Raw genomic sequence first — 26,000 nt, forward strand, 5'->3', positions numbered from 1 at the left:
ACCTAACAAAGTAGATACTGAAAAAAAAAGTAGAGCAGCTGGAAGTAACATACACTGCTGGTGGGTGTATAGATTTGTATAATCACTTTGGAAAACTGTATAAAATTTTCTACTACAGTTAAACATATGCTTATTCTAAGATCTAGCAACTCTACTCCTAGTTGTATAACTGAAGGCATATCACGCCCAAAGTTTACAAAAATGTTCTTACCAGATTTAGTCATTATAGCCTGAAACTGGAAAGCAAACTAATATCCATCAATAGCAGAGTGAATAAATAGTGAGGTGTATTCATTCAATGGATTACTAAATGGGAATGAAAAGGGATAAATTGCAGTAACAGTTTCCAAAAGACAAACTGCAACAACTTAAGTGAATCTCACAAAATATAATTTTGAGTGAAATAAGCAAGGGGAAAAATAGCCTATGATTTCTGCACATAAGTTTCGCAGGTGTAACTAATTTGTCGTGCTAGAAGTCAGAGGAGTGGTTATTTTTGCAGTGTAGCTGTTAGTGATTGAGAAAGTTCACTAGTGATATCAATTTCTCTATCAGGGAAGTTGTGTTCACTTTGTGAAAATTCATCAAGCTATACACTCTGAGATTTTCTGCATTGATATTTTATTTCAATTTTAAAATATATACTTGTATAAATAAGTAAATAAATATACTAGAGCATAGTGTTTTTGTAATTGTAGTAAAACAAAAATAACATAAAATCTACCCTCATAAATTTTTAAGTATACTGTACTACATTATTAATTATAAGCACAATGCTGCACAGTAGATCTCTAGAACTTTTTCACCTTCATGACAAACTTTGTACCCATTAAAGAAAAACTCCCCATTTCCCTCTCTCTCCAGCCCCTGGCAACCACCATTTTACTTTCTGTTTCAGTGAGTTTGACGACTTTAGACACTTCATATAAGTGGAATCATGCAATATTTGTCCTATGACTGGCTTATTTCACTTAGTATAATGCCCTAAAGATTTATCTTTGTTGCACGTATTGCAGCATATGACAAGATTTTCATTTTTTAAAGGCTAAATATTATATGTATATAACATATAAGCATATATACATATATGTATATAAAATGTTATATATACATATATATAACATTTTCTTTATCCCAACACCCACAATGGACATTTAGGTTGTTTCTACCTCATAGATATTGTGAAAAATGCTGCACTGAATGTAGAAATGCAGATATCTCTTTAAGATCCATATTTCAAATTATTCTGGATAAATACACAGAAATGAGATTGGTGGATCATATGAAAATTAAAATTTTTATTTTTTATGAACTCAAAACTGTTTTCCATGGCAGCCGCACTATCTTACTTTTCCAGCAACAGTGCACAAGGGTTCTAATTTCTCCACATCCTTCTCAACACTTGTTATCTTCTGTTTTTTGTTTGTTTTTGGTTTTGCTTTTTTGTTTTGTTTTTTATAATGGCCATCTCAACAGGTGTGAAGTGATATCTCCTTGTGGTTTTGACTTGCATTTCTCTGATGGTTAGTTTTCATATACCTGTTGGCGATTTGTATGACTTCTATGGAGAAACATCTATTCAAATCCTTTGTCCATTTTTTATTTTTATTTTATTTTTTTGCTTTTGCGTTACAGAAGTTCCTTACATATTCTGAATAATATTAACCCTTTACCAGTGAGCTGATTTGCAGATATGTTCTCCCATTCCATAGGATGACTTTTCACTCTGTTTTTTCCTTTGCTGTGCAGAAGCTTTATAGTTTGATATAGTCACACTTGTCAATTTTTGTTGCCTGTGCTTTATTTTTTTTTTAATTGAAATTTCTATCTGAGTTATTGTGACTTCACTCTTTCTGCACTGGCATCTTTTTTCTATAAATTATTTCAAGAATGCATACATGATTTGAATTATTTTGCTGTTTTTTGCTCAGGTATTATTTGGCCTAGATGAGTTACAGATACAAAATTTGCAACTTGAATTTGCAACAAATGTGCTGCTTCTGAAGGCATATGCCTCAGGAGGCAAGTATCATATAGTTTGAAGAGATGTGTCAGTCAAGCCTCAAAAAACTAATGCTGTAAAAGCTGAGGAAATTTAGTATTATACTAAAGCTGATAGTTAATATGTAAATATTTTATTTTTGTCCCTCCCAGAAACACATATGTAATTTTAAACTTCACTAAAATGAACCCTATTGGGCAAATCCTAAGAAATTGTGAACTACAAATTATTCCATCACTAAGTTATCCCATATGTGTGTATTGTATTTTTCTCATTTTTATTTTAGTGGATAGAAAAGTTAGAAAGTCTATCAAAATAACTAAAATGTACAAAATAACTAAGCATTGACTCCATTAACTTTCCCAACAGTCTTGCTGAGTGTTACTGCAGTTCATTCTGTCTTGCACTATAATTCAGGCAAGCACTCCAATTCTTCAGTTACTTTGCTCCTAACATACTGTGTGCCTCTAGAAATTTCCCCCAGCCAATTTTGGCACATTTAACACCTGTATAGCTCAGTTGTAGAATTTGAGGTTAACACAACCAGAAGACTGAAGATGAACATAATTTACAAAAAGAGGGGTCACTTTTGAAGTGATAGTACAGTAAATAGGCAGGGATTTCTCATTATTACACTGATAAAATCTGAAGCTAGGCCTCTTTCATTTTGGTTATCTGAAATTAAACAGAGTTTATATTCTATGAACTTACAATGTTCTCTGAGCGATTCAGGAAAAAAAGGAGGCTCTTTTATGCTATGAAGAAAAGTACAGTTTGATATTTATGCGTAAAAATTATATCAATGCAATAGTTGAAAAAATGTAGGGGAAAACTGAGATTTAATTCGTGTTTGATTATTGCATTCCAGGTAAAATTTCTATATAAAATATTTTATTTGTAATAGATAGACTTTAAACACGTATCTGCAAATTTGGGCTCATAGTTCCTACTTTGCCCAAGAGACAGGGTTGTTAAGAAGATAATAAAAATAACAGGTAATATTTATTGAAAAGTCATTAAATGCTAAACATTGTGTTAAATATTTTATCTTTATGAGATAGGTAGTATCACAGACAAATGAAAAAAAATAATAATAACTGGCAGGAAAGCTTTTACCCTAGGTCATACAGCTTGTTAGGGCAAAGAAAGACTTTTAAATAATGTTTGTTTTATTTGTAAATTCATGTTTTTAACTTACCTCACAGAGATCTAGTAGGATAATAGAAATGAGTGCTTTAGCAGTTATTTATTGCTAAACTAACTGAAGAGGCAGGTCTGAAACTAAAATGGGCATTTTGCACCTATCTGCTTTTGAACCCTTTGAAACCAGAAGACTGAAAGAGAGTTAGTACTCATCACAACTAGGTTGTGATTTTTGAAATAAACGTAACAGAGAAATAAGGACACTAAGCAGTATACAACATTTTTACAATTGTTAAAATGACTCTGCCAGCAGAGGTGGGGATGATTGGTATAACATCCTGAAATGCATGTACATATAGTATGTGCATATTGTCAAAATTCTAAATGTACTGTTAAAGTACTAAGATGGTGATAACCAAACAAAATCTTATATTAAAGATTCTGTAGTGGGTACTGAGTTTACCGCACAGATTCCCCCCTTCAGGGTCAAAATGAGAGTTTACTGCTCATTCTCCCAGCTGGTAGGAGTGTTAGCTGCGAAGGCTCACCCTCTCTTGGAAGTTGCCTTGACCAAAATTACTTCACTTCTTCACTAGGGCAAACTGCATCCAATGATCCCCACAAGATCAGCTGAGGTCTCTGTTGAGTGTTCCCTAGTAAGTTCTTGCATACAAATCTCAGAGTTTTGAGTCTGTTTTCTGGGGAACCTGACCGACAACAATGATTAATCCCAAATTCTCTCACAGTTCACTGCGTATGGTTCTTGCTATTATTACAAAAGATGTACTTTTTTTCTATTTTCCCAATATCAAGTAATGGAGCAGTAAATCTTCTACATAGAGCTGACATTACTTTATGGGGCTCCTAAAAATTTTATATAGAGTCTGTACGTAACAAGGCAATCACATTGAAAAATGGTACACCTTATGACTAAAGGACTTTTAAAGACTTGTATGGTCATTGGCTTAGGAGATTTCTTTCTACAAAATAAAAGTTTTAAGTTATAAATAATAGACTTAAGTAGAAATGTGCTATATTTCCCTCTAACTTGCACACAGCTAAATGAGTTTTTTTCCCATTCTTTCTTGAATAAAATATAAAACCTAGGTTGTAAAATGGAAATAATCCCTGCTGCTTTATAAATCCATAAAAAGTCATTTGATGAGAAGCAATGATTTGTAGTACTTGTGGGATAACTTATATTGAATGGTACCAGAAACTTCACTTCAACAAAAATTTGACATTTATTAACCATCCATTATGTGCAAGGCACTCATCTGGGTTCTGTGGTGACAAATAAGGTGATATTAGACTAAATACTTGTTGACTCAATTGCCACTATTCCTTTCCTTCAGGATCCCATAATTTAGCTGAGAAAAAAAGGGAAAATAAAAAATGACACAAATATAACACAAGCAGTTATTAAATCCATGGGTATGTTGGTTAACAAGACAAATATGTGGACAAAACTGAATATCTGTCAAATATTAACATGTTTGTTTTCAGCATATGATGAGATTCTACTGCATATATCCAAGAAGTAGAAATATACCATAGCCAAGAAATAATACCAAATATTTGCAGAGGATCATTCCAGCCTGAATGTTAAAAGTGAGGAAACCATGCTATCACTGAGCTTATATTATAAAAGCATTTTATCTTTTCAAAAATGTTCTAATAAATTATATTCAATTCTAGCTATAAGAAGCTAGAGAGGCTTATGAATGAATACACTGAAAGGTCACTATAAAATGCACATTTGCTTATATATAAATATCATCATATTGCACATCAGATCTACTCCTTGTTCTCCTTTTCCTGTCAGTACATGGCAACACTAATTGTTCAAGCTAGAAATCTGGAAATCAACTTTGACACTTTTCAATACATCGTCACTTACATATAAACAAATCAATCTAATATACAGTATATCCTCCTATTTTATCTCCTAATTATACATTTTCAAAAGGGATGATATCATCCCCTAGGGAGTGAAAATTGATTCTGGAGGAAAGGGGTATGATAGTTAATTTTATCTCAACTTGGCCAAGCTATGGTACCCAGTTGTTTGGTCAAACACTATTTTAGATGTTGCTTTGAAGGTATTTTTTAGATATGATTAACATTCAGAATCAGTTAACTCTAATTAAAACAGATTACCCTTCATAATATAGATGGGTCTTATCCAATTTGAAGGCCTTAAGAGCAAACACTGAGGCTCCCTAAAGAAGAAATAACTCTGTCTCAAGATTACAACATATAAATTCTGCCTCAGTTTCCACCCTTCCACTTCTGTCTCTTTCTCTCTCTTTCCTCTCTTCTTTTCTCCCTCCCTCCCCTCTCTAACTAGAACAAAGGTGAAATATATTTTTATGTACAAAGCACAGATATATGTATCTTACATAAAGAGATAAGTAGTATATCTGTGGCATAAAAATTTCAAGGTGGATAGGGTTAATTAGTACAAAAGTTTCTAAAATGTCTCCTGATCTCTGGGCAGTGGAGAGAGATGGAAGGGGTGGATAATAAAAAATGGTGAAGAAACACTGTACTAAACATTTCCTTAGTATTAGTATGTCCTCTACTGTGTATCTTTTGAACACTACCCTAGAATAGTCCACTATTTATTAGAAACATTGCTTCTAAAAGGGCTGTCTGTGGGACTTAGTCCCCCATAAATGCATCTTCCACATTATCTACCAGCTCTATGTAAAATGCAAAATTGACTATGTTACTCCTTTGTTTAAAACCCCTCGATGGGTCCAGGTTTGGGAACCTCTCATTTCTGCTCCAGTAGGAATCCACAGGCATGGCAAGTGTCTTCATCATTTCACAGAGTAGGATACTAAGATCCAGTTAGGTGTGATGATTTCCCCAAGTTGAACAATTAAAGGCAAATTCAGGATTTAAAACCAGGTTTCACAATCTACATATCCAGTTCTTTTCATTTTAATTTTATTTTAAAAAAATTTTTATTATACTTTAAGTTCTGGGATAGAAGAACATATCAGGCATTTTTTGGACCACTCTGGAATAAAACTAGAAATTAATACCAAGAGGAACTCTCAAAAGTTTAAAAATACATGGAAATTAATCTGCTCCTGAATAACCTTTGAGTGAACAATGAAATTAAGGTGGAAATTTAAAAAATATATATTAAAGGAATAAAAATAGAGATAAAATACACCCAAATCTCTGGGATACAGCAAAAGCAGTGCTAAGAGAAAAGTTTATGGTGTTAAATGCCTATGTCAAAAAAATAGAAAGATCTCAAATTAACAATTTAACATCACACCTCAAAGAACTAAAAAAGAGAATAAACCAAACCCAAAGCTAGGTTAAGAAAGAATAAAGATCAGAGCAGAACTAAATAAAAGGGAGATGACAAATACAACACAACTTTTCACAAAATGAAAAGTTGGTTCTTTGAAAAAGATAAACAAAATAGCCAGATTAGCCGAGAAAAAAAGAGAGAAGTTTCAAATAAGCAAAATCAGAAACGATAAAGGTGACATCACAACTGATACCTCAGAAATAGAAAAGATTATCAGAGACTACTATGAGCACCTATATGCACACAAACTAGTAAAACTAGAAAAGATGAATAAATTTCTGGAAACAAACAACTTCCCAAGAATGACCAGAAAGAAATGAATATAAATCCTAAGGAGATCAAGAACCAGTAGTGAAATTAAATTAGCAATAAAAAAGCTCCCCTCCCAAATAAGTACAATGACAGATGGATTCATAGCTGAATTTTACCAGATGTTCAAAAGACAGTGGTACAAATGCTACTGAAATTGTTCCAAAAATCAAGGGGGAGATAGTCCTCCATAACTCATTCTACAAAGCCAGTTATCACTCTGATGACAAAGACAGGCAAGAACACAACAACCAAAAATTATAGGTCAATATACCTGATGAAGATAGATGCAAAAATTCTCAACAAAATACTAGCAAATAGAATCCAACAGCAAATCAAAAAGATAATACACTATGACCAACTGGGTTTTATCTAGGGATGTAAGGATAGTTCAACATACACAAATCAACAAATGTGATTCACCACATAAACAAAGTTAATTACAAAAACTCTATGATTATATCAATAGATGCAAAAAAAGCATTCAATAGAATTCAACATCCTATCATAATAAAAACCATCAACAAACTTAGCAACAAAAAACATGCTTCAAGATAATAAAAGCCATATACAACAAGCCTACAGACAACATGAGGAAAAGTTAAAAGCATTTTCCCTAAGAACTGGAACAAAACAAGGATGCCCACTTTTACCACTTCTATTTAACACAGTATTAGAAGTCCTAGTTAGAGCCATCAGACAAGAAAAAGAAATAAAACGCACCCAAATTAGAAAAGGGGAAGTCAAATTTTCTCTGTTCACTGATGATATGCTCTTATATCTAGAAAACAATCCCATTACTATTACTTATATCTAGAAAACAATCATATATATGTATATATCTCACAATGGCTCTTCTGTGTGTGTGTGTATATATATATATGTATATATGTGTGTGTATATATACACACACAGAAGAGCCATAGTGGCTCCTTTTTTTTACCTCAAGAGACGTAGTTCCTATTCCCTGATTGTATGTTTCTAGCATGTACCTCAATTTATCATTTGTCACACTTTAAAAATAGGGTACCTAGACAACAACACACTAGTATCATAGAACAAAATGTAACTATTATTTTTCTTTTACCACTGTAAAAAAGATAGATAAGTATTTTTATTAAACAGTAAGAATCCATTCACAATTATATCTTTAATGATCATTTCTAATATCTGCCTTCACATATCTACCTTCAGCCATGGCTTGTCCTCAGAACCTCAATCACATATTGTGATATCTCTTATCCAATATTTTCAATTCATTGATCCTTCTGTTGACTCAAATTTTACATCTCTGAAATGAACGTCATTGACCCCTAAAGGCCAATTTCCTTCCTGACTTTTCAATTTCTGTCAACCTATCAGCATTTGGACTCAGTAACTTGGAGTAATATTTCCCTGCAGACTTTCTTTCTTTCACTACCTTTTAACAGGTTGTCTCCAAGTCCTTCAAGGTCTCCTTTCGGGTTGTCTCCAAGTCCTTCAAGGTCTCCTTTAAAATCCCTCTCATAGCCATTCCTTTCATTTCATTCCCACTGTGACCATCCTATCCAGGCCCTCATTTGCTCATACTTAGATCACTACAAAGTTTTGTATCTAGCTGTCAGAACTCTGCAAGTACCTCATTGGACTTCATTTCAGTTGCAGTCAGAATTTCCTGCCTGCCCTGTCTATAGGATAACCCTAACCTTACCCTCATTTGGTTTCCCTGCCTCAAACTCCTCTCTAATTCATCCTGGAGACTGCCAGCACTTTATTCAAAAATACTATTTTCATTATTTTACTCCCTTGGACAAATAAATATTTTTCTGCTTAATACTATTACTACAGATATTAATAATATGTAACATTATTTGACCATTAAACATGTTTCACACACTGGGCTTAAATATTTACGTATCTCATTTTACTTAATCCTTATTTTATAGATGGGAAAACCTAGGCAGAGGGAGGTTAAGTGATATGTCCATGTTATCCTGGTAAGGAAAGGCTGAACCAAGGATGCTGCCAAACCCTAAACTCTCAAACAGTAAATTTCTTAAAAGACCTCTACTACAGTCTGATCCCAAATTGTGTTTTCAAATCTCTTTCTCATGACTCCTACATAGGCCCCATCTCTTCCATTAGATAAATGATTTACTCTCCTTTAAGTTATTCTATGTGTGCTTTTGAAATTTTTGTGCCAGCTATTATCTATCCCCACCCCATCTTTCTATCCCCCATCTTTCTAGCTAGAACTAAAATCTGTATAATAGGTACCATTATTACTATTTTGTAGAGGCAAAAACTGAGGCTATTTGCCAGAAGTCCCACAGCCTGTATCTAGGGACTAGAAATTGAACCCAGGTCTATTTTACTGCAAAGACTGTGCTTCCTCACTACACTCTTCTATGCTATATATAATCACTTACCATCCACCCTCTAAAGAATGAATCCTCTCCCACCTTTTTCACAGAGCCTGTTCTGACTACTCTAGCCCAAGCCATCTTCCTTGTTCGAAAATCTCATAGCACTTTCAGTTTTTGCTTTGTGAAATGTCTACAATGTTATGACTTTTTACCTTCATGTTGGTATTTAGGTCCTTGTGAAGTTGTTTTCCTACTCAAAACCAGGTTGGAGAGTAATAGAAAATAGCAATGAAGAGCTTGGATGCTGGAGTCAGTCTGTCTGAGCTCAAATCCTAGCATAACTGATTTTTAATCTGTGTGACTATGGGAAAATTACCTGATCTCTCTGTGCCTCTGTTTCATCATTTGTAAAATGGACAATAGCATTTAACACATAGAGTTGTTGGAAGCATTAAATGAATTAATCTATATAAATTTCTCAGAACACTGTCTAGCACATTAGTCACTTAACTACTGTAGATAGGAATTTGCCATCTTCATTTCTTATAATACTCTTTTCACACTTTGAAACTAAACCTTAACGGTAAGTCCACGGAAGCTCAAGGTAGATATGTAAAGAACTTCCAATTAGGATGACACAGTCACATTACTCCAGTTGCATAAGTTGACTCCAAGCCAACCCAGACAAAATGACCCAAAAGTAAAGCAGATTTGGCTGTGAATTGTTAATAGTAAGAAAGGCTATTATGATGACCAAATGTGATGTGTAGAAAAACTACTTTATAGATAATAACATAAGTGAATGTTATTATTTGAAAGTGACAAGATGATAGGCCTCTGAAGAACTGGATGAATCTTGTTCATATGGAATCTAAACCTTACCTTCTCTGGAAATGTGCAAGTGCTTCATTGATGACATCTGTGGACATGCCAAATCATTATTATAAATTTTATGATGGCCAACTCCAAAATAATTTATATGTTTCCACTAAATGAAAAAAATTCAAACATAAACTGATCCTTGGATCTTGGAAAAAGTCAGACACTCTAGGGAAGAACCTTAGGGTCTAATTCCAAGGGCAATTTAAATTCTGGAGACTCATATCATTAGAATAAACTGGACCAAGCCTTGAAGCCAAAAGAGTTCTTTAACCTTACATCTCTCTCTTGTGTACAGAAATGGAAAAAATTTCTCTAAAATGCTTTTCTAAAAAGAAGCAAAAGTCATCCTACCCAGTTTTTATGCAATCTACCAAACAGATGAAAATTAACTTCTTCACAAAATTCAGTCCATGCCGCAACACAAATGAAATGAGAATGCATTTAATCTTAGCATCCCTGTGTCACTCAAAGGTAGAAATGTGAGCATTTGTAGATTCCAATAAAACATGAATACAAAATGATGTGTATTCCCTCTTCAGTTCATTGTCCTCATTTTTACAATTGTACCAGCTACAGAAACAAGAGCTTATTGTTCTCTTACATTCTAATTTTTAAAATAGGCCATCTTATTCACTTCCCTTGTGCCTAAGGCAGTCCTTGGCATATAGCAGTCACTCATAAATGTGGCTGAACCAGGGTATACAGCATCATCATACTTCGATTCTTCCTGTGGCCATGGTTCTCACAGTCAAGCATGCATAAATTCTATGAGTCCTACTGTGAAAATTCTACTATGCTCACTCTCTCCTCATAGAGATTTTGAATCAAGAGGTCTGAATTAGAACCCAGGGAGGTAAAACTTTAAAGAAACATTCTAGGTGATCCAAATGTAGGCATTCAGCAACTATATTTTGAGAAACACTACCTTTTGGTTAATTTCTTAAGTATTGATGATAATGGCTAATATATATTGAATACACCCTCCTTGCCACGGGCTTTAAATGCATTTCCTTATTTAATTATCATGGCAGTCTATGAAACAGATTTTACTTTCATCACGTTGTGCGATAAGGGAATTAGGACTTGGAGAGGTTAAGTAATTTGTCCTAGGTCACAACACTAATGGAAGAGAAAGAGTACAAACCCACGTCTATGGGATTCCAAAGACCATTCTCATAATAAATATACTCTGTTGCAAAGAGTGGGCTGCATGGGCTGCCAACAGTTGTCTTTAGCAATGTATCGGTAAATGCCATCTACAAATTTGACTATGAAAATTGATCAGTCATTCAGATAAATGACATTTCATCATTTGATAGCATCAACAGGTATTTGGAATGATGGGTCACAAAGGTCTCATATCCCATCAGGCTACAAAACAATCAACAACCAAATGCATTCAAAATGAGGCCATTCAGTTTAATGTCAAAAATAAGACCTTTTCTTGTGGAATGACAAGTTATTTATTAGATACTAGTATTTGTATTCCATTAACTAAAACATGAAGAACAAAGATGGCCAACACAACACATTTTATCATATTAAACATATTTCAAAATTTAAAAAATACATATTTTGCCTTTGTAATATTAACATGGGACAGATTAAAAACTGATATATTCCTACAGACAGACCCCTAAATCTCTTCTTTCTCACCCTGTTTGAGGTCAGAGCGCTAGAAAGCACAAGGAATTCCCTTCCAGGTCACTCCAGGGTGTCCTTTGTCTCCTCTCTGATGGTGAAAATAAATGCTGGATTTTCAGCTTCACTGGCAATAGCAGAGAAGGCTTGTGCCATGGTAGTGGCTGAATAACCTTTTAACAAGTTCTTAACCTTTCTTATCAATAAAATTGAAATACAAATATGCATCTTAAAAGATTACTATCAGGATTACATAAGTAAATTCAGGCAAAACTGTTACAAGAGTTCCTGGTAATAAATAGTGGTAGTGAGTATTTTGTTCTTGGTGTCTTCATACCCACTTGGATCCATTTGCTTTCAGCCTTTCATTAGCACCACTTGTAAATCCAGTTGAATTTGTACCTTCTTACTACATTCTGATATACAAGGTAGCACATCAGTGGGACTAAAACTAAATGTTAGATTAAGACTTTTTGTCAAAGAATATTCTTTCTAAGGTTTTAAGAAGTAGGATATTGAATTACCATTCAACCCAGCAATCCTATTATTGGGCATACATTCAAAGGAATATAAATAATTCTACCATGAAGACACACGCATGAATATGTTTACTGCAGCACTAGTCACATTAGCAAAGACATACAACCTAAATACCCATCAATGGTAGACTGGATAAAGAAACTGTGGTATATATATACACCATGGAATACTATGCAGCCATAAAAAAAGAACAAGATCATGTCCTTTGCAGCAGTCTGAACGTATCTGAAGGCCATTATCCAAGTGAACCAACACAGGAACAAAAAAAAACAAAATACTGCATGTTCTCACAAATGGGAGCTAAACATTGAGTATATATGGACACAATGAAAAGAACAACAGACACTGGAGCCTACTTGAGTGTGGAGAGTAGGAGAAAGGTGAGGACCAAAAAACTACCTGTCAGATGCTATGCTCGTTACCAAGGTGATGAAATAATCTGCACACCAAACCCCTGCAACATGCAATCTACCTGCATAAAAAGCTTGCACATGTAATGCTGAACCTAAAATAATTTTTTAAAGGTAGAATCTTGAGTCCCCTTGAGATTGAATCTTTTCTCTAAAAATTCTCAGACACACTTTCACCACTTCTAAGCCTTTATAGAACTTCCCATTTCTACCAGTCTTTGCCAGTGAATCAGCAGATGCGTACAATCAGGAAGTAATGACCTGCCTTATGCATAATGAGCAGGGAGGAAATGGATCCCATCAAGACACAGGCTAGAAGGATGAGAAAATTATCTACTTTTCCTTTTATTCTGTAAATTCGCAATAGCTGGGAACATATCTTCTAAAAAAGGATTCATCCTTGTATACATGTATCTGTAGAAACTTGGGCCGTAAACAACAGAAGATCATTTCTGTTAACAGTAGAAGAATATTGGACTTCAAATATTCTCTTAAGGAAAAGAGAATCAAAAACATCAATAAGTTTGTAAAAGGTAGCGATGCTGCTCTGAGAAATGTCATCAAGAATATGGGAGTGGGCTTGAGGCACTGGCAGATGTTTCCCTCTAACTTCATGCTTTTGTGTGGAGGAACCATGACTGTTACCTACTCTATCCCCAGCCCCAGTATATGCATGAAAAACAGTAGGTGCTAAATTTGAATTTGATTAATAAATGGAGGAACAAATGAACAAGCAAATATAGAGAGAGATGCTCTATGGCAATAGGCCCTCACTTATGTTAAGCCTAATTGAGCCTAATTGAGATTCCCATGCTCTTCTTTCCATTGTTTATTAAATTAGAACTAAAAGGGGAGGCAAGCAATCTAAAGAAGAGAAAATAGCAACAGGCAATAAACGCATGAGGATGTTTAGCCTTACCCATGAGGAGTGACACCGGATATTCAAAATAAAACTAAAACGGGATGTTATTTTATCTAAAAAGACCAGTACAAATTAAAAACTTGTATAGCATAAAATTGTGGTGCATATATGAGGAAACTGATATTGTTTTACACTGTTAGTGAAAATGTAAATTTGTACAGTCACTTTGCAGGTTAACTTTGGCAATATCTCTTAAAATTTTAAGTATGTATACTCAGTGACCTAATAATTATAATTCTAGGTATAAGAAGACTTAACTTCATACAGAAGGATGTGTGTCTAAGGAAGTTCATTGCATCATTCCTAAAATCTGTGAAAACTTTGAAGCAACCTAAATATTTAAATAAGAAATAGGTAGAAATGTAGTATAGCCAAACCATTTAATAAGCGTGTATTCCATCAGATATAATGTGGTAAATCCAAATATGGCCAAATAGAAAGATCTAGAAAACATTTCACTGAATGAAATAAGCAAATTTCAAAAAAACCCAAATTACAGAGTATATCACTATTTAAATAAGTTAAACTCTATCTCTTTCTCACATACACATATACTCACACACACAACTGCACAATTATACTATGTATTTTTTGAGAGTGTATATATATGCATATGCTCTCAAAAATACATAATTGTATGTATGTAGGTATGTGCATACACTCTTACACTCTCAGAAAATATATAGTATAATTGCAATGTGCAAAAACCAAGCTCTGGAAGAACACATGCCAACTGATCACAGTGGTAACCTCTGGGAATAAAACTGATTAGGTGTTTTAGTCAAGAGCACCTTGTCTACAATGCACTTAATTATTGTAAGTAGGATGCAGTCATGTGTTATTTGTGAAATAAAAATTATGCAAGGGGGATACAGGAAAAGGAGCAGCAACACCTCTTGCCATTTTACTTAGCAATTATATTTAGAGCACTCCTACTTTGATGATCTCAAGTCATCTGGTAAATAAATGTATTTACTCACACATTAAGCTTGTTGGTCAATCTTTCATCAAAGTAATAATGAATTTTTACCATGTGTCAGAAAGTATGCTGTTATAGCTAGAGATACATAGATGAATAAGGTATGTCCTGGATGTCAAATATTTTATGTCTTGCAAGAGTTCAGAAATTCCATTCCACATACGAAGGAATCACAATAATTTTTCCTCACTCTGGTAAGAAGCAACATGTATTTGGGTTAAATAGTCTGAAAACCATTGATTAAATGTACCATATGAGATCAAAACCATTTAAATTAAGAATTACTGATACCTAAAAATGGGTACATGCTGGGAAACACTTACTGATGAGTTCAACTTTCAAATTTCATTCAGGAAATAGCCAATTAACTTTCCAAACGTTATTCATCCACCTGGACGTAACAACCCCAAAACATTTTGACAAGTCCTTCAGACACCAAACCTGTCTCAAATTTCAAGAGTGGTACCATGTGTCACAGACATAATCAAGGTCTGCTGGAGAACTAACTGCCTTGAAGCATCAGCTTCCAAATGTGGTCCTCCTCAATGAGGCTCAGCACCCTCTGGGTGACTAGTCATACTCTGGGACACTCAGCTAGTTGATCTAGAGCATTCCTCTGCTAATTGCTAGACAGACACATGCACATAAAAGGGACTGCAGAGAAGCAGTAAAGGCCTCATTCAAACCAGAGAAGCTCACAGATTCTCTTCTCAGGTACTTTAATGTTGGCTTGTCCCACAAACCAGAGTGAAACATGACCCCTTGACTGGCATTATTTACCTTCCATTTAATATCTGCTGAGTTTTCATTATGTGCCTGGTACTGCATTTAGCACTGAAGACACAGACATGACCTTGTCCTCAGAAACTCCCACTGTAATGAAGTCACTCATTAATTCATTCTACGTATATTTATTTAGTGTTGTGCTAATTACCAGGCACATAAAGATAAGCACCTCAGTTATTGAACCTCAAAGAAATCACAATGTAAAGAAGGGAAAGAGTTGCCAAAACCATGTCTCAAATATCTGTGTAACCACAGAATTAGGATAATGCTTGGCACAGGCTCAGCAGCTTGAAGATTTTTGACTGTATGAATACAACAACATACGGAAACTGATGTCTGCACAAAAATGTAATAATAATGATCACCATAAAAATGATATGGAAAAAGTGCTGTGGTTAGGGTTTGAGTTTAGAAAAAAGAACACCTGGCGGGGCGTGGTGGTTCAAGCCTGTAATCCCAGCACTTTGGGAGGCCGAGGCGGGTGGATCACGAGGTCAGGAGATCGAGACCATCCTGGCTAACACGGTGAAACCCCGTCTCCATTAAAAATACAAAACATTAGCGGGGCGTGGTGGTGGGCGCCTGTAGTCCCAGCTACTAGGAAGGCTGAGGCAGGAGAATGGCGTGACCCGGGAGGTGGAGCTTGCAGTGAGCCGATCCGAGATCGCCCCACTGCACTCCAGTCTGGCAAACACAGCGAGACTTCGTCTCAAAAAAAAAAAAAAAAAAAAAAAAGACAGAAAAAAGAACACCTGCGTTAAGGAGCATGTGAGTTAAGGTGATAAGGAAGACTCCTCATAGGAGGGTAATGTTCATCTGGTACATGATTTCCTATTAGGAGGCCCACATAGGAACTAAAAGGAGTGATAGGAACAAATTTAGACTAAGACTGCTTTAAAAAGCCTGTGCTACTGGAGTTGTTTGGCAATAAAATTTCCAAGTGCCTACTTTTAAATTTTTTCATGTTGTGTCTTTTCTTCCAACTTCTTTGCTGGAACTTGAAAAAAAACAGATGTAAAGTTAAAAACACAAAATGTAAATGCCAGTGAATGGAAAGTTGAACCTCACTCAGTATTAATGCAAATCTATAGGTTAAAAATAAATTAACATCATAATTGTCAAAAGTTATACATAAAAATGAAAAATGTGCTACTGCACATATAATGTCATTTTTCAAGTTCAAAGCTGACACTATTTTTATCTCTGTGTGGGGAATATGTTTCAAGAAAAGGAGAAGAAAAAAGAAAACTCAAGTTCTTTTTTCCTGCCTTATATATGTAGACCAGTTCATGGCTTACAGTTTTCATTTATATTTAGAGGGATATTCTTCATTTTAAATGACCAAGACATGCCATCTCTGACTTCTTCTGATAAAACAAGATTGTGCTGTCTACAAGAATTATTTAGCATCATTCAACAATCACGTAGAAACCAAGAAGCCATAAATGCTAACATGTTATAGTCCTGGGCTAATATAGGGAATATTATTTTATTTCCATTTCAACTTTAATTCAGGTATTATTATCTTTTTTTTACATTTCCATTTATTCAACAAACATGCATGGAACATCCACTGTGAGTCAGGTATTGTTCTATGCCCACAGTAAAAAACAGTGCAAAACAGTGTATCAAATCACTGTCCTCATAAAGCCTACTCTATTGGGAGAAATAAACAGGTAAGTTAACATCTAGTATGTCAAGTAGTGATAAGTGCAAGGGAGAAAAACAAAGCAAGCTGAAAATTACAGGCAGTGTGTGTGGACTAGTAGAAGGGTAATATATAAGGTTATTAAGGAAGGCTCTATTAACCAGGTTTAATCTGACCTGAAGGAAGCAAGAGAACTGGTTATGTGAAAATCTGAAAGAACATTCCCGGCAGAAGAAAAAGCGAGTGTAAAGACTTTGAGGTAGAAGCAAGCCTGAAATGCTCAAGGAGGACTGCATGGCTGGAGTGAAGTGAAGGAAAAGGGAAAGTCGTAAGACACATAGAAGGGGTACATCTTGGGATGTGTAGGCAAAAATAAAGACTTCAGCATTTCCTTTTAGTGAGATGGAAACTTAGCTGAGGATTCACAGAGGACTGAAATAATCATACTTGTATTTTTACAGCAGATTAGGAGGGTCAAGAGCTAAAACAGGGAGGATATTTTGGTAGGAGAAGAAGAAACAGGAGAGAGAGGAATGGTCTTGAAACCAAATAAAGAAAATTTTCAAAGAGGTAGGAATTTTAAACCTTCATAGGTTAAGATGAGAACTGAGAATTCATCCACTGGATTTGTCAACATAAAAATTATTGTTAACCCAGTTAAGAGTGATTTGCCATAGTAGTAGAAACAAGATCCTAAATAAAATGGGTTCAAGTTTTGTAAACCAAAAGTATCTAAGACAGGTCTTAATCAATTTAGAAGTTTATTTTCCCAAGGTTAAGGACATGCCTGTGACATGGCTTCAGGAAGTCCTGAGAACATGTGCCCAAGGTAGTACAGCAAAAGCTTGCTTTTATATGTTTTAGGGGGGTCTGAGACATCAATCAATACATGTAAGTTGTACACTCGTTCAGTCTGGAAAGGCAAGACAACTGGAAGTGGGGAGATTTTTGTGGGGTGCCTTTCAAGTCATAGGTGGATTCAAAGATTTTCTGATTGGCAATTGGTTGAGAAAATTTATCTAAAGATCTGGCATCAGTAGAACGGAGTGTCTAGGATAAGATAAGGGATTGTGGAGAACAAGGTTTTCATTATGCAGATGAAGACACCAGGTAGCAAGCTTCAGAGAGAGTAGATTGTCTTAAGGTCTCTGTTTTAACATTGATGCTGGTCACATGAATTCCAAGAGGAGGAGTATATAATGGGGCATGTGGACAACCCATTCCCATCATGGCCTGAACTCATGTTTAAGGTTAATTTTGGAATGCCCTTGGCCAAGAGGAGGAATCAATTCAGTTGGTTGGGGGAGGCTTAGAATTTTTTTTTTTTTTTTTTGGTTTACATTATCCTCCTCTGGCCAAGAATTGCCAGAGGCAACATCAATGGCCAAACTTTCATTCTGTCCCATAGCATTTCCGAAGTGGCATAGTTGCCTGCTCTGGGTATATCCTGTCCTTTGGTGGGACCACTATGGCCAAGGGACTTTGAGCCAAAAGACCTATAGCTAATTTAAGTGTTTGAAGCCAGATGGGAATGGACAGGCATTCATCAAACCTTAAGATAGAAAAGCCAACAACAAAAAAAAAACAAAGGTGAGCTTACAAAGTTGACTTATCTATAACTGCTATGAATTGAGCTACTGTCACCTTGGTTTTAGTTATCTACTTGTAGTGATTGGCTATAAAAAACATATTTTGTTAAAACCATTTAAGCTACAGAATTCATAAAGACTTGCACTGCAAAGTCTTTGTTTTGCTGTCCTTTCATAATTTTTCCTAGAGTGGCTGATTTTTTAAAATTTTGCATATCCATCTGTATAAATTTCATAACTGGGAGCACTATATCCGGGAGGCTTTCTCACTAGGCATCTTTTTTTTTTTTTTTTTTTTTTTTGAGACAGAGTCTTGCTCTGTCGCCCAAGCTGGAGTGCAGGGGTGCAACCTTGGCTTATGGCAACCTCCACCTCCCAGCTTTAAGTGATTGTCCTACCTCAGCCTCCCAAGTAGCTGGGATTACAGATTACAGGCACGTGCCACCATCCTGGCTAATTTTTTGTGTTTTTAGTAGAAATGGGGTTTCACCATGTTAACCAGGATGGTCTCAGTCTCCTAAGTTTGTGATCCACCTGTCTCGGCTTTCCAAAGTGCTGGGATTACAGACATGAGCCACCACACCTGATCCACTAGGTATCTTGCTATCCTCTCAGTAATTTTCTTTCAATTCGAAATTCCTTATGGTTGGGATGGATGGAAAGGGGCCATGTAACAACCCAGGAGGCACAGGCCCTTATTTTGCCAGCTATTTAGGCATCTGTGTGTCAATCCTTGATTTGAAGAATTTAAACTAATTGTATCCCTCAAAATTGACCCCTACAATCTCACATGCCCATCTGTTCTGTGATAGTATCTGAGCCAAGAGGGATAGGTACTTTTATATTTTTAGTAGTAGGGTGGAACATTAGCAATGAAAATAAACCTGGTCCAGTAAGATTTTAAAAGGTTTTAAATTGGGGTGATATTAGCTAGAAAGGAAAGAAGGTAATCTTTTTGTTTGTTTTAACTGATTTTGTAAGCTATATATTGAATTAGCAATGTTTTAAACAAAAAGGACATAAGCTTTGCCTAGTTTTGATAATGACAGGTAAAGAAAACTCATGGGTAGCTAAACATTTAAATGATCTAATATTATGTCATAGAACAAATTATATTAATTTAGATAGAGGAAAAATTATCGAATTAGCATTCACGTCTTTACATATAGGCTTGGCTCAGTGTCATATGAGAGCAGTTTATTCTGACTGTCATCTTCTCCCAGTCCTGAAGATGAGGCTTTAGTTAACTTGAATTTCGTTCCAGATATTAGTGTTGATGCTCAAGATTCAGTAGAAGTCAGTGCTCCTTTCTAGATAAGATAGGTGTATGCAGAGTCAAAACACTGTAACTTAATAGCACAAAGGGTTAGTTAACAATATTTTATATAGATCCTTTTTAATGGGGCAGAGTGGAGTCTCTCAATTGTCTAATCATCAAGCTGGGGGTGGTGATACTGGTGCTTATTATATCTTAGTTGGAAACCATAGAAGGATTCTGTAACCTTGGGGTGATTAATTTTTCTATTTGACAAGCCTCTAGCAATAAGTCTAAGTCAGAGAGTTAATTTCATATTTGAACTGAGGAAGTTTTTCAAAGATGTTAAAAAGGCTCAAAACATTTTATTAAAACTACATTATATAATAATAATTGGATAAAGAAGTTATGTGGGTGTAAATTCTTAACCCTTTTAAAGTTTAGTTGATTTTTTATAATTAAAAACCTAATAAAAACAAACAGGAATTATTTTGATAAAACATTAAATCTTTGTTTCTTCGTCTAATTATCAAGAAGGAAAAAATACAGACCTTCTGCAGTGACTGCTTTTCCTTACGGGGAGCCCATTTATATAATCTGAAAGTTAAACCTGCTGAAAAGAGCAACTGAGTTAATCAGACATGGGAATAGTATGTGTGGCATCATGAGTAAACTCTATATTATAGCAGCCTTGAGCACAGACTACGTGAGTCTTAGCAACAACATGGGAAGTTGCCTGATTATATTAAACAGTTAGGATATATGTTGGGCCTCAAAAACAATACCGCAAAGTGAAAGTCGCAGAAGTAAAAGTTTTCCTTCGGCCTTCTTTTATCCTTCTATCTCTCAGTTTCTCAAGGCTGGCCATAAAAACTAGAATCTTGCTTCTCAAGGTGGGTCCTAGAAACCAGAACTCCTTTTCCTCAAAGCCAGCCATAAAACCTAAAAATATTACTCTAATTTTTCTCAAAGTAGATGCTTTATGTCCTGCAGGACACCCAGCTAAGGACATTGAGGCAAGGGGTGGAGATGGGTGGTGGCTGGTCTTGCAGTAAACTGCCCAAGATCCAGTTATGAGCTTTTTAACTGTAGCAACTTTAACATAAACTATTGGAGTTGGAATTACTATGGCTGCTGGCACCAGAATTGCCCTCCAATATTCTATTATTCTTAGCTGTGCTATCCAAGCAGCTAGGGCCTGTTGTGAAATCTTAATTTTTTCTCCATCCTTCTGTATATGAACTGTCTGTAAAGAAATCATCTGACCTTACTTGTTGTTTGTAAGTTATGAGACCCCTATATCCAGAAGGAAGGAAATGCATACTCGGGGAGGTTAAGAAGAATCTAGATAAACAGGCCTTGCTGAGTTTCCCCACACAGGCTACCGGCACTGATTTATACCCTTGTGTTTCATCATAGTTTCACATGGCTACTTGTAGTTTGTTGAACTTAACCATTTAAAAAAAAATAGGCAATTTCCCCTGTATCTTAGACTTTATTCTGATAACTCCCACATGCCAAAAAAATCTATGCTTTCTTCTTCATCAATTTGTCTTTTATGAGTTGATACCTTTAGAGGGCCCCTGGTCCCTAAACACGTTAAGAAAAACCAAGAATACAGAATTAAGTTATACTAGAGGAAAATATTGCTTTTTTAAGAAACCTCCAAACTAAAGCATTTCAGCTTCAGGCAATAACAACAGACTTAGAACTGGAGGCGGGAAAGAAAAAAATGTTACAGGTGCCAACAAAAATAGAAGGGGAGAGTTTGCCATCCCAGGCTTCTCAAATTTTCTCAGGGTAAAAGGTGATATCTGGTGCCTCCCAAAACCAACGAGGTTGGGTAACACAATACAAGAAAGCAGAGCTTTAGATGTGAGAAGACTCTCCCATGACTGTTTAAATTCCACAAAAAAAGCAGAAGACCCTAAAAAGGGGTGAGTCGCACCTTTATTCTGAGTTCCTTAAGGGGTCAGAGTTATTAGAAGCCTTCTCTTGATTGTTATTTCACTTGGTAACAAAGATAGCAAAAAGGGAAGGAGGAATAAAGTGGAAGAAAAGTAAATTAAGAAAAAACAAATTTTTAAAGAAAGGAACCAAACAGAGAAACCAAGCACATGGTTTTATTTTTCTTGTTTTTTCTTGTTTTTTGTTTTTTGTTTTGGCACCTGAGGAAAATTTTAGCCAACTAAGAGGCCTTGTTCCCCTTAATTTAGAATTCTTATTCGGGTTTGAACAAGTGTATTGGTCAAATATAATGAAAGAAATTTCAAAACAAACACATAACAACAAAACAATACAATTACTGAGCAATTCTCTCATGGTAAAGAGAAATTAAGACCAGTTGGTTGTCAATCTTAATTTTTAGCCATTAAGGAAAATTTTCAAGATAAAACCTCAGTTTAGCCACTTACCCAGGAATGGGGCCCAGACTCAAGACCAAGACTGCTGTCTACCATCTCAGTAGCAGGAAGAAACTCAAATTCACCCTCCCTGTTGGACGTAAGCTAAAACTCCAGAAATGATTTGTCTGCCCTCCATAATCTTGGAAGCAGAAAAATTTGTATTCCTTGTTGGGAGGGAGTAAAACTGCAGAAAAGGAGTTATACAGCAAAAGAAACCTTAGATCTCAACCAAATTTTGGATGACCAGGGTTTCTCTGAATGGGCAAACCTCCTGGGTGTCAGAACCTGTCCTATTGGTTTGAGCATTAAGGACAGTCCAATCTGGTACCAAGCACCAATAGGAAATTTGTCAAAAGTCAGGGACACCTCCATGCGGAGTCCCTTCCACTGGTCACTAATTTGTAAATCAAAAGTATCTGAGACAGGTTTCAATCAAGTTAAAGTTTATTGTGCCAAGGTTAAAGGATATTTCCATGACATGGCTTCAGGAGGTCCTGAGAACATGTGCCCAAGGTGGTCAGGCTCCAGCTTGGTTTTATATGTTTTAGGGGAACATGAGACATCAATCAATACATGTAAGATGTACAGTGATTTGGTATGGAAGGTGGGACAACTCAAAGTTCAGCGGGGGTGCTTCTAGGTCATAGGTAGATTCAAAGATTTTCTGGTGAGCAATTGGTTTTAAGGGTTTACCTAAAGACCTGGAATCAACAGAAGAGAGTATCCGGGTTAAGATAATGGGTTGTGGAAAACAAGGTTTTCGTTATGCAGATGAAGCCTTCAGGTAACAGGCCTCAGAGAGAATATACTGTTTTAATGTTAATGCTGGTCAGTTGTGCCTAAATTCTAAGGGGAGGAAGGTATAATGCGGCATGTTGACCCCCCCATTCTCATCATGGTCTAAACTCATGTTTCAGGTTAACTTTGGAACGCCCGTAGCCAAGAAGAAGGGTCCATTCAGTTGGTTGGGGCGGGGGGGCTTGGAGTTTTATTTTTGGTTGACAAAATAAAATGGGAAGACAAGAATTATAGACACAAAATTGGAGTATAGGTACTTCTTATGGATTTTGCTATAAAAAGGAGCAGATAAAAAGAGCAACAGTTGAAAGAGTATGTGGGATAAAGTGAATTTTAAAATAAAAGATATTCCAGGAAACACCTAAAGGACATTATCCATAGAAGAAGAAAAATTGATTATGGATGAAAGAGAAAAAAAAGTAGAGAATTTCTGGAGTAATGTTCTTATCCAGGAAATTGGAGATGAGACCTAGCACACAAGGGATGGGAAGCGACCTCAAGTAGGGTACTAGAAGGAAAGTCAGAACATGTGGTACAGATGTAGGCATGTAAGAAAATATGGAAGTAGGGGCTGGTGAATGTTATTTTCTGGTTTCTTTTACTTTCTTAGTAAAAAGAAAGCAAGAATTTCTGTTGAGAGCAAAAGTGTAGTTTTGAGGAAAGTGAAGATATGTTATAGTCCATTTTTCTGAGTTGAAAATTAATGAGCTAGAAATATATAGAATAAAGGGTGACCCTCAGAGTCCCCCTGATATGAATAGTATCAATTAAAAGTGAGACCAGTCAGCATGCTTTTGACAGACAAAGATGTAGTGGTTAATCCAACGACTCATAACTAGTGAGCAGCTCTATACTGGGTGCCATTTTTGTCATGGTAAATCCATATCTCTTCCCATCATCCTTCAACAATAGACATAACCTACCACTCCACCTCTAATCACAAATATGTGAGATCATTCAGAATAGAGACTGATTCACCATGGTGTTTCTGGTGACTGGCACAATGCTTAGCACATAGTTGTACTCGAAAATATCTCAAATTGAGCAAAAGACATTTTCATTAGAGGAAGCATGAGTTTCTCAAAATGGTATAATTTTGAATGTCTAAAGTAGCCTCTCAAAGTTATGCAAATATAACTTGAGTTACTGAAATAACATGTTCTCTATAAACTGGTAGTTTGGTCCAGAGTTTGAAGGTCTACCTACCACTCACACTTTGTATATCTACCTCCAAAGGAACTTTTGATTCTGATTCTGTTGGTTATTTTTTCACAATCATGCTTATAGACAATTTCTTAAGACACTGCAATAGAAAGATAATAAAAATTACAATTTGTCCACTGTATTACTGAGAGAGATAAGGTAGCATTTGCAGCCTTACTCTGGTGCTGCACTGTACCTTACTTTGACTGCCATAAATCCATACTGTTATGCCAACTCAACAAAGCAGTCCATCATCCTATACAAGCCTTTTTAGTTATGGACTCCTAAAATTAGTCTTAAATATATAGAAACTCCTAGATACTATCTCAAGGACATCTCATGATACTAGAAACTGCTCTTTACTCCTCTGAATATCTGCAGAAAAACTGTTCAATTCCCTTCCTTTGTAACTTAACATTTGTTGCCTATAATTGTTCATTATCTTTTTGTGTGTTTGTATTTTACCTTCCCAATTAGATCATGAATTTATTTGTAACAGTGAACATCCATAATATTTATAATTATATTTTTGTTAAATATAACCTACTTATTAAAATAATGCTTATTTTAAAGTAGGAATGAGAAAAGGAACTAGACTAAGAATGATTATCATTTATCAAATACTTATCCTGTACCAGGACCTATGTTAAGAGTTTTACAGAATTTAATTACACTAATATGGAGATAACATTTTACTTCCATCTTAACTCTTTTTGCAAGGTTACATAAAGATTTAGCAACTGCCCAAGGTCACACAGCTAACAGGCATTTGAACTGTGACTCCAAAGTCAGTGTTCTTAAACACTCACTACATTGCCTTTCTAGAAAAGTGTTTTATATAACAGATAGTTAATAAATATTTATTGGATGAGTGAATAGTCTTAGCAGCGTTATTGTCAATTCTACGAGGTTAGGTTGTAATTAAAACAAACTCTATGTCTATTCTATGTGGTTAGGTTGTAATTAAAAAAAATATATCATGAGTATTCTCTAGTTCATGTCTTTATCCCAAAAAAAACTTTTGCAGTTGACCTTAAGTGCCCTAGACAAATGGAAGATACACCCTTAATCGGCTATTTTTTAATCACTCATATTTTTATAATTTCTACCTGCCTGGCTTTCCATAATTCTAATGTTTTTTCCATACTTGAGATCTCATTTAGGCTACAGTGTAAATCAGTAGTACCAAGAGTCTGGAAGCCATGCATCATAATCAATTTGATCTTATTTTTAGTATAACTGAGTCAAAGTTACTCATACAATTTCTTTTAGGGTTTCCCTCCATGTCTGACACTATGCATAGAATCTTACTAATCAAATAAACTCTTCTGAAGAATTCAAAATTTATGGAACATGGAATGAAAAACAATAGTTATAGAATGTGAAAAAACATAGATATCTTTAGATACTTGGCATGAGCACTACACTAGGTAATCTGTAATATGAAATCTGAAAGTGAAATAAAACCTAGAGGAAGAAAAAAATAAACAATTAAATGAAGACAGAGTAGCGAGAAGACACAATAACGCTACCAAATATTATGTGGCATGAAGACCTAGTAGCTCCCAAAATTGAAGCCTCTGTCTGAAGATAAATAATTCAGTTAAGTTAAAGCAACACTCCAAAATCAGGAAGGAAAGGCAAATCACACTTATCTATAAGCCCTATACATCTTCCTAGTATGCATTACTATGTGCATACATACATAAATACACAAACCATCTAAAGGTCACCAGATTTGACTCTTCTTTTATGAAGCAGTTTGTTTCAATTAATTAACTATGGCATATCAATCGTAGCAAGAGTAGC

Source organism: Trachypithecus francoisi, unplaced genomic scaffold (assembly GCF_009764315.1).
Source record: "Trachypithecus francoisi isolate TF-2019V2 unplaced genomic scaffold, Tfra_2.0 Lachesis_group8, whole genome shotgun sequence".
Classification (NCBI taxonomy): Eukaryota; Metazoa; Chordata; class Mammalia; order Primates; family Cercopithecidae; genus Trachypithecus; species Trachypithecus francoisi.